Source organism: Salmo salar, chromosome 15 (assembly GCF_965601325.2).
Source record: "Salmo salar chromosome 15, fSalSal1, whole genome shotgun sequence".
Taxonomy (NCBI): domain Eukaryota; kingdom Metazoa; phylum Chordata; class Actinopteri; order Salmoniformes; family Salmonidae; genus Salmo; species Salmo salar.
The window spans coordinates 65,202,870-65,213,605 of record NC_138305.1 but is presented as its reverse complement, the minus strand read 5'-3'; the positions used below and the strand labels follow the sequence as shown (position 1 = coordinate 65,213,605).

The 10,736-nt window shown below is 41.5% G+C and overlaps 1 long non-coding RNA gene across 2 annotated transcripts; it reads right to left on the bottom strand.

Moving 5' to 3' along the window:
- Positions 1-782: 782 nt before the first annotated feature.
- Positions 783-9,260, bottom strand: LOC106571872 (uncharacterized). Of its 2 annotated transcripts, none has more exons than XR_001321025.3 (3): positions 4,585-9,260; positions 2,730-4,267; positions 783-2,204 (listed from the first exon to the last, which is right to left on the bottom strand). It is a non-coding gene; the product is annotated as an uncharacterized LOC106571872 (long non-coding RNA). The 2 variants fall into 2 exon arrangements; XR_014380651.1 differs by having other exon boundaries at positions 3,169-4,267.
- Positions 9,261-10,736: the final 1,476 nt, after the last annotated feature.

Genomic DNA, 10,736 nt, shown 5'->3' with positions numbered 1-10,736 from the left:
CGGACCTCTGGCAGTCTCTATGGGGGTGCCACAGGGTTCAAATCTCGGGCCAAATCTTTTCTCTGTATATGTCAATGATGTCGCTCTTGCTGCGGTGATTCTTTGATCCACCTCTATGCAGACGACACCATTCTGTATACATCTGGCCCTTCTTTGGATACTGTGTTAACTAACCTCAAAATGAGCTTCAACGCCATACAACACTCCTTCCGTGGCCTCCAACTGCTCTTAAATGCTAGTAAAACGAAATGCAATCGATCGCTGCCCGCACCCACCCGCCCGCTTAGCATCACTACTCTGGACGGTTCTGACTTAGAATATGTGGACAACTATAAATACCTAGGTGTCTGGCTAGACTGTAAACTCTCCTTCCAGACTCACATTAAGCATCTCCAATCCAGACAGGATGCTCTTGCCAGCATACTTGGGGTCCAACATGTACGCTGCGGCGTGTGGGCTTCAGGCAGAAGTCCTCACGCTTTTTTGATGTATTTCAGAACTGCAGTTTACTCTGCTTGGAGCAACAGTGAAGTGGGCAGGGCAGTAGGGATTTCTTCTCTTACATCTGCAAGCAGAGTGAACATCAGACAGGATGGCATTGTCTCCCTCAATCCGTGCAATGGCTACTGCTATAGGTTTCAGGAGTTTCAGGCTGCTTACCACTAGAGATTAAACATTTCATATCACGATTATAGTGACCGAAAGTATCACTTATCAGTATTATCGTGGTATTGTTAAAATGTGCTGGAAATGTTCAAAAAGTATTGATACAGATACTGAAATCATTTCACCAAGTTTTATATTGAAAACCAACAAACAATAAAATGAGCAGCACTATGTACTTTGTGCATAAACATTAATGTTATTACTTTAAAGATGGCACCATGTGGCCATGAGAGGTAAAAGTTTCCCTAGTGCAGGTTTTAATGAACAAAACCTTAAGTAAGCAAATTAAATGTGCATATAAAAGCAACACAAGTAAAGCAATGTGGATGTAACAACAATACAACCATATGGAAACAAATCCAATGTGCAGGTGTTGACATTAAAATATCACAAAATATGTTAACAAATCAAAATGAACAGCACTGATTGTATGTCCGTTCTCTCCTTCATAAAGAAATAAGGTGCTGCTGGCCTAACATCCTGTATGTATGCATCTTTGTTCACTTGAGATTGAAATGTAAAAATGTCAGCATATTTACTTTGTCCGGTTTAAGTAGTGATCTGCAATGGGAGACAATGTGCCCGCTGGCACTCTCTCTGATGGCACGCTGGTTGCTGGGATGCACAAAAGCTTCCTGGCAACCCTGACAAGGTGAAGTAACTCTGATGTATGGCCCCTCCACCACACCAGTGGATCCTCTCCTGCTGGAATGGGTGGGGTCCCTCCACCACACCAGTGGATCCTCTTCTGCTGGAATGGGTGGCAGAGACATGTAGTCCTTGATCTCTTCTTTCCCTCTGTCTTCTGGGGTGGTCAGAATCTGACCCTCTTCACCTCTGCTGCCTTGTTGAGGTAATCTTTCTCAGCAACCCAGCCAGGCCTTTCCCCTCCGATGCCGCTGTGGGGGTGTTGGTGGTGGAGGTGCTGCTGGTGCTTTGTGTGTAGATCCCCATCGGGTCTCCACATCATGGATCAGAGCCTTTTGTGGCATGTTGAGGGCAGCTTGCTTTTCTCTCTTTCTTGTTGATACCCCACTCTTCCAGCATATTCTCAAAAAACTCTTGATGTTGTGAGCCGAGTGATCTTCTGGGAAGAACTGTGTTTCCAGGCAGTTTGATTCCAGTTGCCAGTCTGGGGTGAGGTAATGGATAGTGAAGCTGATGTAGGGTTGACCACCCCCGCTGGTCCAGAGGTCTAGTTGCAGCAAACCATGTGCCTTGAGCCAAACTTTTTCCAACATCAGCTTTAACCTGGTACAGATTTGAGATTTCAGTCTTGGAAAATAAAGTTTGTGAAGGCACTTTGTAGTGAGGCACGGCAACCTCCATCAGCCTCAGAAAGCCAGGCCACTCAACAATTTGAAATGGCATCATGTCCTTTGCAATGTAATATGAAAGGGCTGCAGTGAGGTCTTGAGCATTTTTTGATGTGGGTGCATAAGCAGCCTGCCTTTTTAAATGCTTGCTGGAGTGTCTGTCACAACTGTAGATGAGGAAGGACCAGTAGCATCATTGGGTTAGCCTGCTGCTCGCCCACTCTGTAAACCAGGGAATAGCAAATATATTATTAATATTGGTGTTGTTACATTATAATAACAATTATTATTAAAACACATACTTCTGTATTGCATTTGAGTATATGCAATGACCCCATGCACAATTTACATAAATACAAATGAGTATTAAGAAGACAATGATAGTAATTGCAATGAGCCCAACAAATGACATAAATACAGGAGTCTTGTAAAGGAGGCTATAGTGTTTCTCCTGTTGGAACACTTTCACAACCAAGTCGATGACTGCCGGATTCTAAATAAACAAAATATGTTGGTTGGGTGACTAAACTACATAAGGTGTTATAGTGTGCAATGGGCGAATAGAGTCTGCAGACACATGACGCATACAGCAGCAGAACAACGTGTTGTGTTTTTACAAGAGTAGGTAACACTGACAGCTTCAGTTTACATTATTGACAAGCTATTAGCAAGTTAGACAGACAAACCATGACATTTTCCCCCATTCCGAAGTCCCCACATCATGCATTGAGCTAAAAGTGAACTTACCTTGCATTCGCTATAAAGTAGTGGTCATGAAGATGACTCAAGAGATTTGAAGTGTTGCCCCCTTTCACAGCGATTTTATTTTTGCATGTTCTGCAGACTGGGTGACCATCTTCGATTAAGTTTCCCTCAGCACTCTTGTAAAACCCAAAATATGACCACACTTCAGTTTTGGTCCTCTTAGAAGGCTGAAAAATCTCCAGAGTGCTGTCACTGTCTTCCGCCATGTTTTCACACAAAACAAAACCCACGTTGCATGCTGCGCCTGCGTCAGACTGTTGCTAACTTTGGTTGATGCTGGACAGTACTTACCATGAGTTTTTCAAACCGTGGTAATCAAACACGGTTTTAATGATAATTCAAATTTGAAACGGTAATACTAACCGTTGGGAATTTTACCGTGGTTTATTGTGAAACCGGTAACCATTTCATCCCTACTTACCACTCTCTCCAAAAATACATCATCCAGGAGGATCCTCTTGATGGGGCTGTCCATATCGGCAGACTGTGATATGGCCATTACTTGGAGAGACTCCTTCCCCTCCAGGAGACTGTCAAACATGACAACACCACCCCAACGGGTGTTGCTGGGCAGCTTCAATGTGGTGCTCTTATTCTTCTCACTTTGCTTGGTGAGGTAGATTGCTGCTTTAACTTGATGACCCTTCACATACCGAACCATTTCCTTGGCTCTCTTGTAGAGTGTATCCATTGTTTTCAGTGCCATGATGTCCTTGAGCAGATTCAATGCATGAGCAGCACAGCCAATGGGTGTGATGTGAGGGTAGGACTCCTCCACTTTTGACCAAGCAGTCTTCATGTTTGCAGCATTGTCTGTCACCAGTGCAAATACATTCAATGGTCCAAGGTCATTGGTGAATGCCTTCAGCTCATCTGCAATGTAAAGACCGGTGTGTCTGTTGTCCATTGTGTCTGTGTGCTTGTAGCATACTGGTTGAGGGGTGGAGAGGATGTAGTTAATTATTCCTTGCCCACGAACAATTGACCACCCATCAGAGATGATTGCAAAACAGTCTGCTTTCTCTATGATTTACTTGACCTTCACTTGAATGCTGTTGAACTCTGCATCCAGCAAATGAGTAGATAAAGCATGTCTGGTTGGATGGGTGTATGCTGGGTGAAGAACATTCAGAAATGTCTTCCAATACACATTGCCTGTGAGCATCAGAGGTGAACCAGTTGCATACACAGCTGGAGCAAGACATTAATCAGCATTTCTCTGACTACATTCCTCCATTGAGTCCAAAAAAACTTCTGATTCCAGGAGGACCATGAGCTGTTGCTATCGATAAGGTGTCTGATTCATCATTTTCCCCTCAAATAGAAGTAGAGGGACTTTTGTCAGAGGTTGCTTGTTGTGAGCGCTGAGGGAACTTTATGCACTTGGCCAGATGATTCTGCATCTTTGTTGCAGTCTTCACATATGATTTGGCACAGTATTTGCAAATGTACACAGCTTTCCTTCTACATTAGTTGCAGTGAAATGTCTCCACACATCAGGTAGTGCCCGTGGCATTTTCCTGTAAAGATTAGAAAGAACATTGTAAAAAAACAAATACAAATCCATGTACAGATAAATAGTTAAGCAGTTAGATTAAACAACTCCTTTGTAAGAAATGTTTTAAAATGAAACGTATAGAAACAGGTGAATTAACAGTCCTCAGGCTCAAGGAAGCTAAAACCCACATGGTAGCAAAAACAAACTAGCAGAAATTGTTAACAAGTTAGAAATTATTTAAACACACTTTGTTATAGGCTACTATTTACTAGTTAACGAAAAATCATGTATGCCACATAAAATATATTCACTCCACCCAGTATTGTAATCAAAACTTACCAGAAAGCATGTAGTCCTTGGCTCAGACAGTGTAGTAGTGTGGGCTCAATATCATCTCATTAGTGTGCAAGATCTTGAGAATCAAGATTGAGGAGTGAAGTCGGGGGAGGTGCATCTGTGACAGCCGAAAGTCCGACACTAATATGGTTTTTCAACAGCAAGGCTCAGACAGAGAGGAAAAGAGCACAACTCTGCGGAAACTCTGTTTCCCTCTATTTGTCGAATTTGGTATAAAAAAATGTATGGCTTATTTGCTAAGTGAGGTTTATTTGATCTAATAGAAGTTTTGTAAGGCTTAAGTGGTTACGAGTGTACTGCTATAAGTAATACGACACATGACATCCCGGGAACTTTGAGAAAGAAAGTTGGAGTATCGGAGTTGTCTCAAGATGGCTATGCATATTCATGGCATGAGGCTAGTACAATAGCACTCTCTCCATAGAATACAGGTGGTTGACATCAACAACCCTCATTGAATATTCAAAAAAGATTACAATAATGAGATGTAGCCACCAATCCAAAGAAAGGATAGGCAGGAGCCTTGCCGCTTTGTGGACAATGACTCCCATTGCTAGGGCGAAGAGACATGTATCTTGTCATTATATCCATAATCTTTGCGCAGATCAAAATTGCAGGGCTGTCATTGTTTATAGCCTAAAAGTTTGTTTATAATGCCGAAATAAACATGCCTCTAATCCCCATATCACACACACATATGTGTACATTGTAAAATAAATTAGTTAGTAAGGATCCATACTTGCGAACATAAGCAACCATTTAAATTTAAACAGGTTCTCCAGCACAAAAAGCTTATCAACCAAATAAAATTGTTGATTTTGCTTGCATGTGATACACTGCTGCTACTCGCTGTTTATTATCTATGCATAGTAACTTTACCCATACCTACATGTACAGTACAAATTACCTCAACTACCTCGACTAACCTGTACCCCCGCACATTGACCCTGTATATAGCATCGTTATTGTTACTTTCTTTACTTTAGTAAACTGAGAAAAAGTAAATAAACTATTTTAATTGGCCGTTACGCATTTTGTGCCGAAAAACCTGTTAATCTTTAAATGGTTGCTTATGTTCGCAAGTATGGACCCAGAGATTCTCAAATATCACTTTCATCCACTGTATTAATGAATGCCGGCAAAGTTGGTTCCTGTTTCAGTCACATCTTTAGTCACCTTCATGTAGATCAAACAAAAACACTCTATAATGATTTGTTGACAGTAGAGCCTCCCACAATGCAGTCAATGGCTACAGGATGAAGTCGGTAAAGAGCAACTGCAGAAACGTACAGTCGACTGCAGCAAAGATTATGGATATACTGACAAGCTACGTCTCCGCCCTAACAATGGGAGTTGTTGTCCACAAAGCGGCATGGCGGGCTGTCGAGCTTCCACCTATCCTTTCTTTGGATTGGTGGATACATCTCATTATTGTAATCTATTTTGAATATTCAATGAGGGTTGTTGACTTTAACTGCCTGTATTCAATGGAGTGAGAGGCTATACTACTAGCCTCATACCATGAATATGTATCAATCAATCAATCAAATTGTATTTGTCACATGTGCCGAATACAACAGGTGTAGACCTCACCATGAAATGCTTACTTACAAGCCCTTAACCAACAAAGCAGTTTTAAGAAAATAGAGTTAAGAAAATATTTAGTGTCAATGCAAATAGTCCGGGTGGCCATTTGATTAATTGTTCAGCAGTCTTATGGCTTGGGGGTAGAAGCTGTTAAGGAGCCTTTTGCACATAGACTTGGCGCTTAGGTACTGCTTGCTGTGCGGTAGCAGAGAGAACAGTCTATGATTTGGGTGACTGGAGTCTTTGACAATTTTTGGGGACTTTATCTGACACCGCCTAGTATATAGGTCCTGGATACCCTCTGTAACGCCTTATGGTTGGATGCCGAGCAGTTGCCATACCAGGCGGTGATGCAACCGGTCAGGATGCTCTCGATGGTGCAGCTGTATAACTTTTTGAGGATCTGGGGACCCATGATAAATCTTTTCAGTCTCCTGAAGGGGAAAAGGCGTTGTAGTGCCCTCTTTACAACTTTCTTGGTGTGTTTGGAACATGATAGTTTGTTGGTGATGTGGACACCAAGGAACTTGAAACTCTCAACCCGCTCCATCGAGACAACTCCGATATAAAGTGTTTTTTTCTCAAAGTTGCCGGGATGTCACGTGTCCTACTTATAACTTAAGCATTGCGAAACTTCTATTCGATCAAATAACCCTCATGTAGCAATCAACTTTTCTGATGACCAAATTCAACACTCTGTCATTGACCTCTATACAAAAACTCCTTGCTTGGTGGGAGAAACAATGAAAAAACATCAACTGCTGGAGGGAGACAGATTTTACCCCAAATTGGGCCTCTCTTTCTCTCTGACTGCAATCAAAACGTCATGACCTTTGATCACATGATTTATGTAAAGTTCATGTAGTCAACATGTAGGCGCAAGCAAAGATTGTCTATTATATTGACAAGATATTCAAGCTCTGACAATGGAAATACATGTCCTCAAAGATGAAAAGCAGGCGGGAGGAGGCAAGATCAGGAGGGACCATTCCAGCCAACGAGAGGGCAGATACGCATGTGAACAACAGGCCATGGAAATAGATAGACTCATCTTTGTATCTGTGACATTATAGATCTGTGACAGCATGGGCAGTGCCACTGAGGCTATCTCCATTTTAAAGTAGTACATTTTCATATTCTTCATCTACTGATTGCTCTGACCGTATCCAACTCATAGGAATCCCAACCAGTTGACTACTTTAAAATTATGTCCATGTTAAAATGGGTTGTATCCATAATGAGTCCTCTATCTCTATGACAACAGGCACAACACCGAAATGCCACGTGCATCCACTTATGACAGTGCATTCGTAACAACCTAACCATTACCAAGCTTCTATTCAATCAAATAAGCAATAAAAAGTGGTGACCAAATTCACAATTTTTTATTCTTATTTTACCAGGTAAATTGACTGAGAACAAATTCTCATTTACAACAACGACCAAGGGAATAGTTAGAGTAAAACCTTTCGTTTCGCCTCTTTCGCTCTTGCGCAAATCCATCTTTTTTGTCCCCATAATGCAACACACTTTGAAAGCCAGTGACCAACGATGGTCACTGACTTGACAAAAGTGATCTGCACGAACGCGCCCAGGGTATGAATCAAGAAACCTGCCTATTGGTGCTTTCAAGACAACAGGGAACTCTGAAAAAGTATAATGGTGTCAGTGATCTTCAGGTCAGAAAGTCAGAGCTCTAGAAATATGCCAGAGTTTCCGGGTTGGAATTCCGAGTTGGAGGACTATTCCAAAAAAAAAATCCCAGTCAGAGCTTGTTTTTTTCCCGGAGTTCCCAGTTGTCTTGAACACCATGAAGTCGGATGTCAGAGATTTCATGGGTTTCCAGTTGTTTAAAAGCTGCATATTTTCCTATTGTTCCAAGTTGTTTGAAAGCTGCATAATGTCACTATTCCAAAGTTATACAATATTACAAAGAACAAGTTAATTATCTCACATCTCAGAAAATATTTGTAATGTTGTACTTCTTGTTCACGAAATTCATGCTATTGTTGGGTTTTTGAGCTAGTGCCCAATTGACTCACATTCACTCCTTGAAGGGCTGGGTTTTAACTAGGTGGTATACAGCTACGATCGGACGTAACTTCTTCGTAGCAGGTTAAAGGTTGCTACATGGTCAATCCGACGTCTGCACTGGCCGACCAGCATTTACGGCGATACGGCCTCTGTAGAAGTCAGGGCATTCCTATTTCTTGCGATTCGCGGAGCAGCGCAGAGCTGTTGAGCAGAGCTGTTGTGTAGGAAGTGTGTTTGTGTTTATACAGGCCCCTCCCATCCCCACCTACTGTCACCCAATCATGTCAATGAAGAGCTATACAGAGCCCTCCGCACTGTTACAAAATTTGGGAGATGCACAGCGATGCGGTAGGGAGCTCAATTTGGCCTCTGCATGCCTCCAGAGGTTCCACAATTGCGTCACACCCTCCATACGGAGCCTCAGACCACAGTTTTTGATCAAGCATGAATTGGCTTTTATGATATCTTACGCAGCAGCTTAGGAGAATTAGGTTAAGGGTAGGAAAAGGTTTAGGGGTTAGCTAAAATGCTCTCCTAACCTTCTACAAAAAGTAACTTCCGGTCATAGCTGTACTCGCGTGTTCGAGCCGATCACTTTTGTCAAGACATTGACCAACATTGGTCCCTACCTTTCAAAGTGTGTTGCATTATGGGTATTAATATTGTCTGACTTGCGACATGTCGACTGCAAAAATCATGTGATCGAAGGTCATGCAGTTTTTAATGAGGTCGCCTTCAAGTTGTTGCAGTTGTTTCTCACCAACTGCACCATGCAGCCATCAACTGCATTGTAGAAGGCACTATTTGTCAATCAATCATTAGGGTTATTTTGTTTTCGCCACACGAACGTGACCAAATATGTAAATGAAACAGGTACCAACAATAGTCGCTATGTTGATCTGAGCCTTGCTGTTGGATAAACAATACAGTCTCCGACTTTCGGCTGTCGCAGATGCACCTCCTCTGACTTTACTCGCACACTTTCGTCTACAGTCGGCTTCGTTAGGTTTAAAACTCAAACACACATAGTCCAAGAATCACCCAGAATGCACCATGCCGCCCATTCTTCTTCTTCTTTGGGAATATGTTGGAGCGATCGTATCCAATTTAAGGTGCATACACTGCCACCTACTGTACTGGAATGTGAGGCCATTCATAGCCTACCCACATTGAATTATTTGTGATACGGTACTATAAAAGTGGGGAAAAGGAAAAATTACTCTGCCAACTAATAGCCCTCTCAAATATATATATGTTTTTTTTTATTAAAAAATAATACCACCACCCCATTCCACGATTTACCCTATCTAATCCTACTCCAGACAAATGGTCTGGGAGGACAGAACACTACCATTCAACACCCACTGCAACTGTTCTGCAGTAAAACCTCGCACTCAAGTATTTCTCTGCCGCTGCCACCACAACCTTTTACTTTCTGTAACTTTCGATCCATTTCTGCAGTACAATTGACAACCATGGTTATGAATGCCAAGAAACCTACTTTACAGAAGCACATATTCTTCCTGTCACTCTATTGGTCTCTGCCTATTCACAGGAAGCCTCAGGATCCCTCAACCCGTACCCATCGTCCTCTACCACTCTCTTCACTGCTTCAACATATGATACTTTCTCTACTACTCTGACCCTAGCAACCTCAACCTGTCTTTCTCTCACCGGGCATCCCCACAACTAACACACACAACTTCCTCCACAGAAACTACACATTCCTTCATCTCATGCCCTCCTGCACACTTCTCAAATCTAGGACTCTCCCTTCCACATAGTGCTGCAACATGCCCATAAACTTGACACCTAAAACACACAAAGTATTTTTTATTTATTTTTTATTCAAAATACAGATCAACAATTTACATTGTTACATCATACAAAACAGAATGCAGGTATTAACAAGAAAATACTAAAACATACAAAAAATATCAAGTAATAAAAAAAACATACAATTCTAGTGCAATTGTAATCACTCTGAAAAAAATCTTTTTTTTAGTAGCTTGTAAATTCAGGAAAATCAAGTGATAATCAGAAAAGGGAGCCAACTGATGATCTACGTCTATAACAAATTGTAACAAAAAGGGGAAATTAGGAATATATCTATTCTAGATTTACATGACATAGTTTTGTTGGTCCAGGTATAACCCTTTGCATCCGGATTGAAATAATACCAGGCATCCTCAACACAGAAATCCTTGCATAATGTAGTGATGATATTGCTATTTTGAAGGCTTTGACTCGTTCTAGGAGGAAATGATCAACAGATGCATCAGGTGTTTCATTAAAATCCCCTGAAATAATTAGAAAAGCCTCTGGCTATTTGTTGCTTAAATCCTGTACTTTCCTGGTAAATTGGGTAAAAATGGTCTTATTTGGAGCATGTGAGTTATGTCCATATACATTACAAATGATGAAAATAGCATTGTCAAGTTTAACAGTTACTATGACCCATCTCCCATCTTGTGAAGATGTGGATTTTAGAATGTCACCTTTAAACTTGTGAA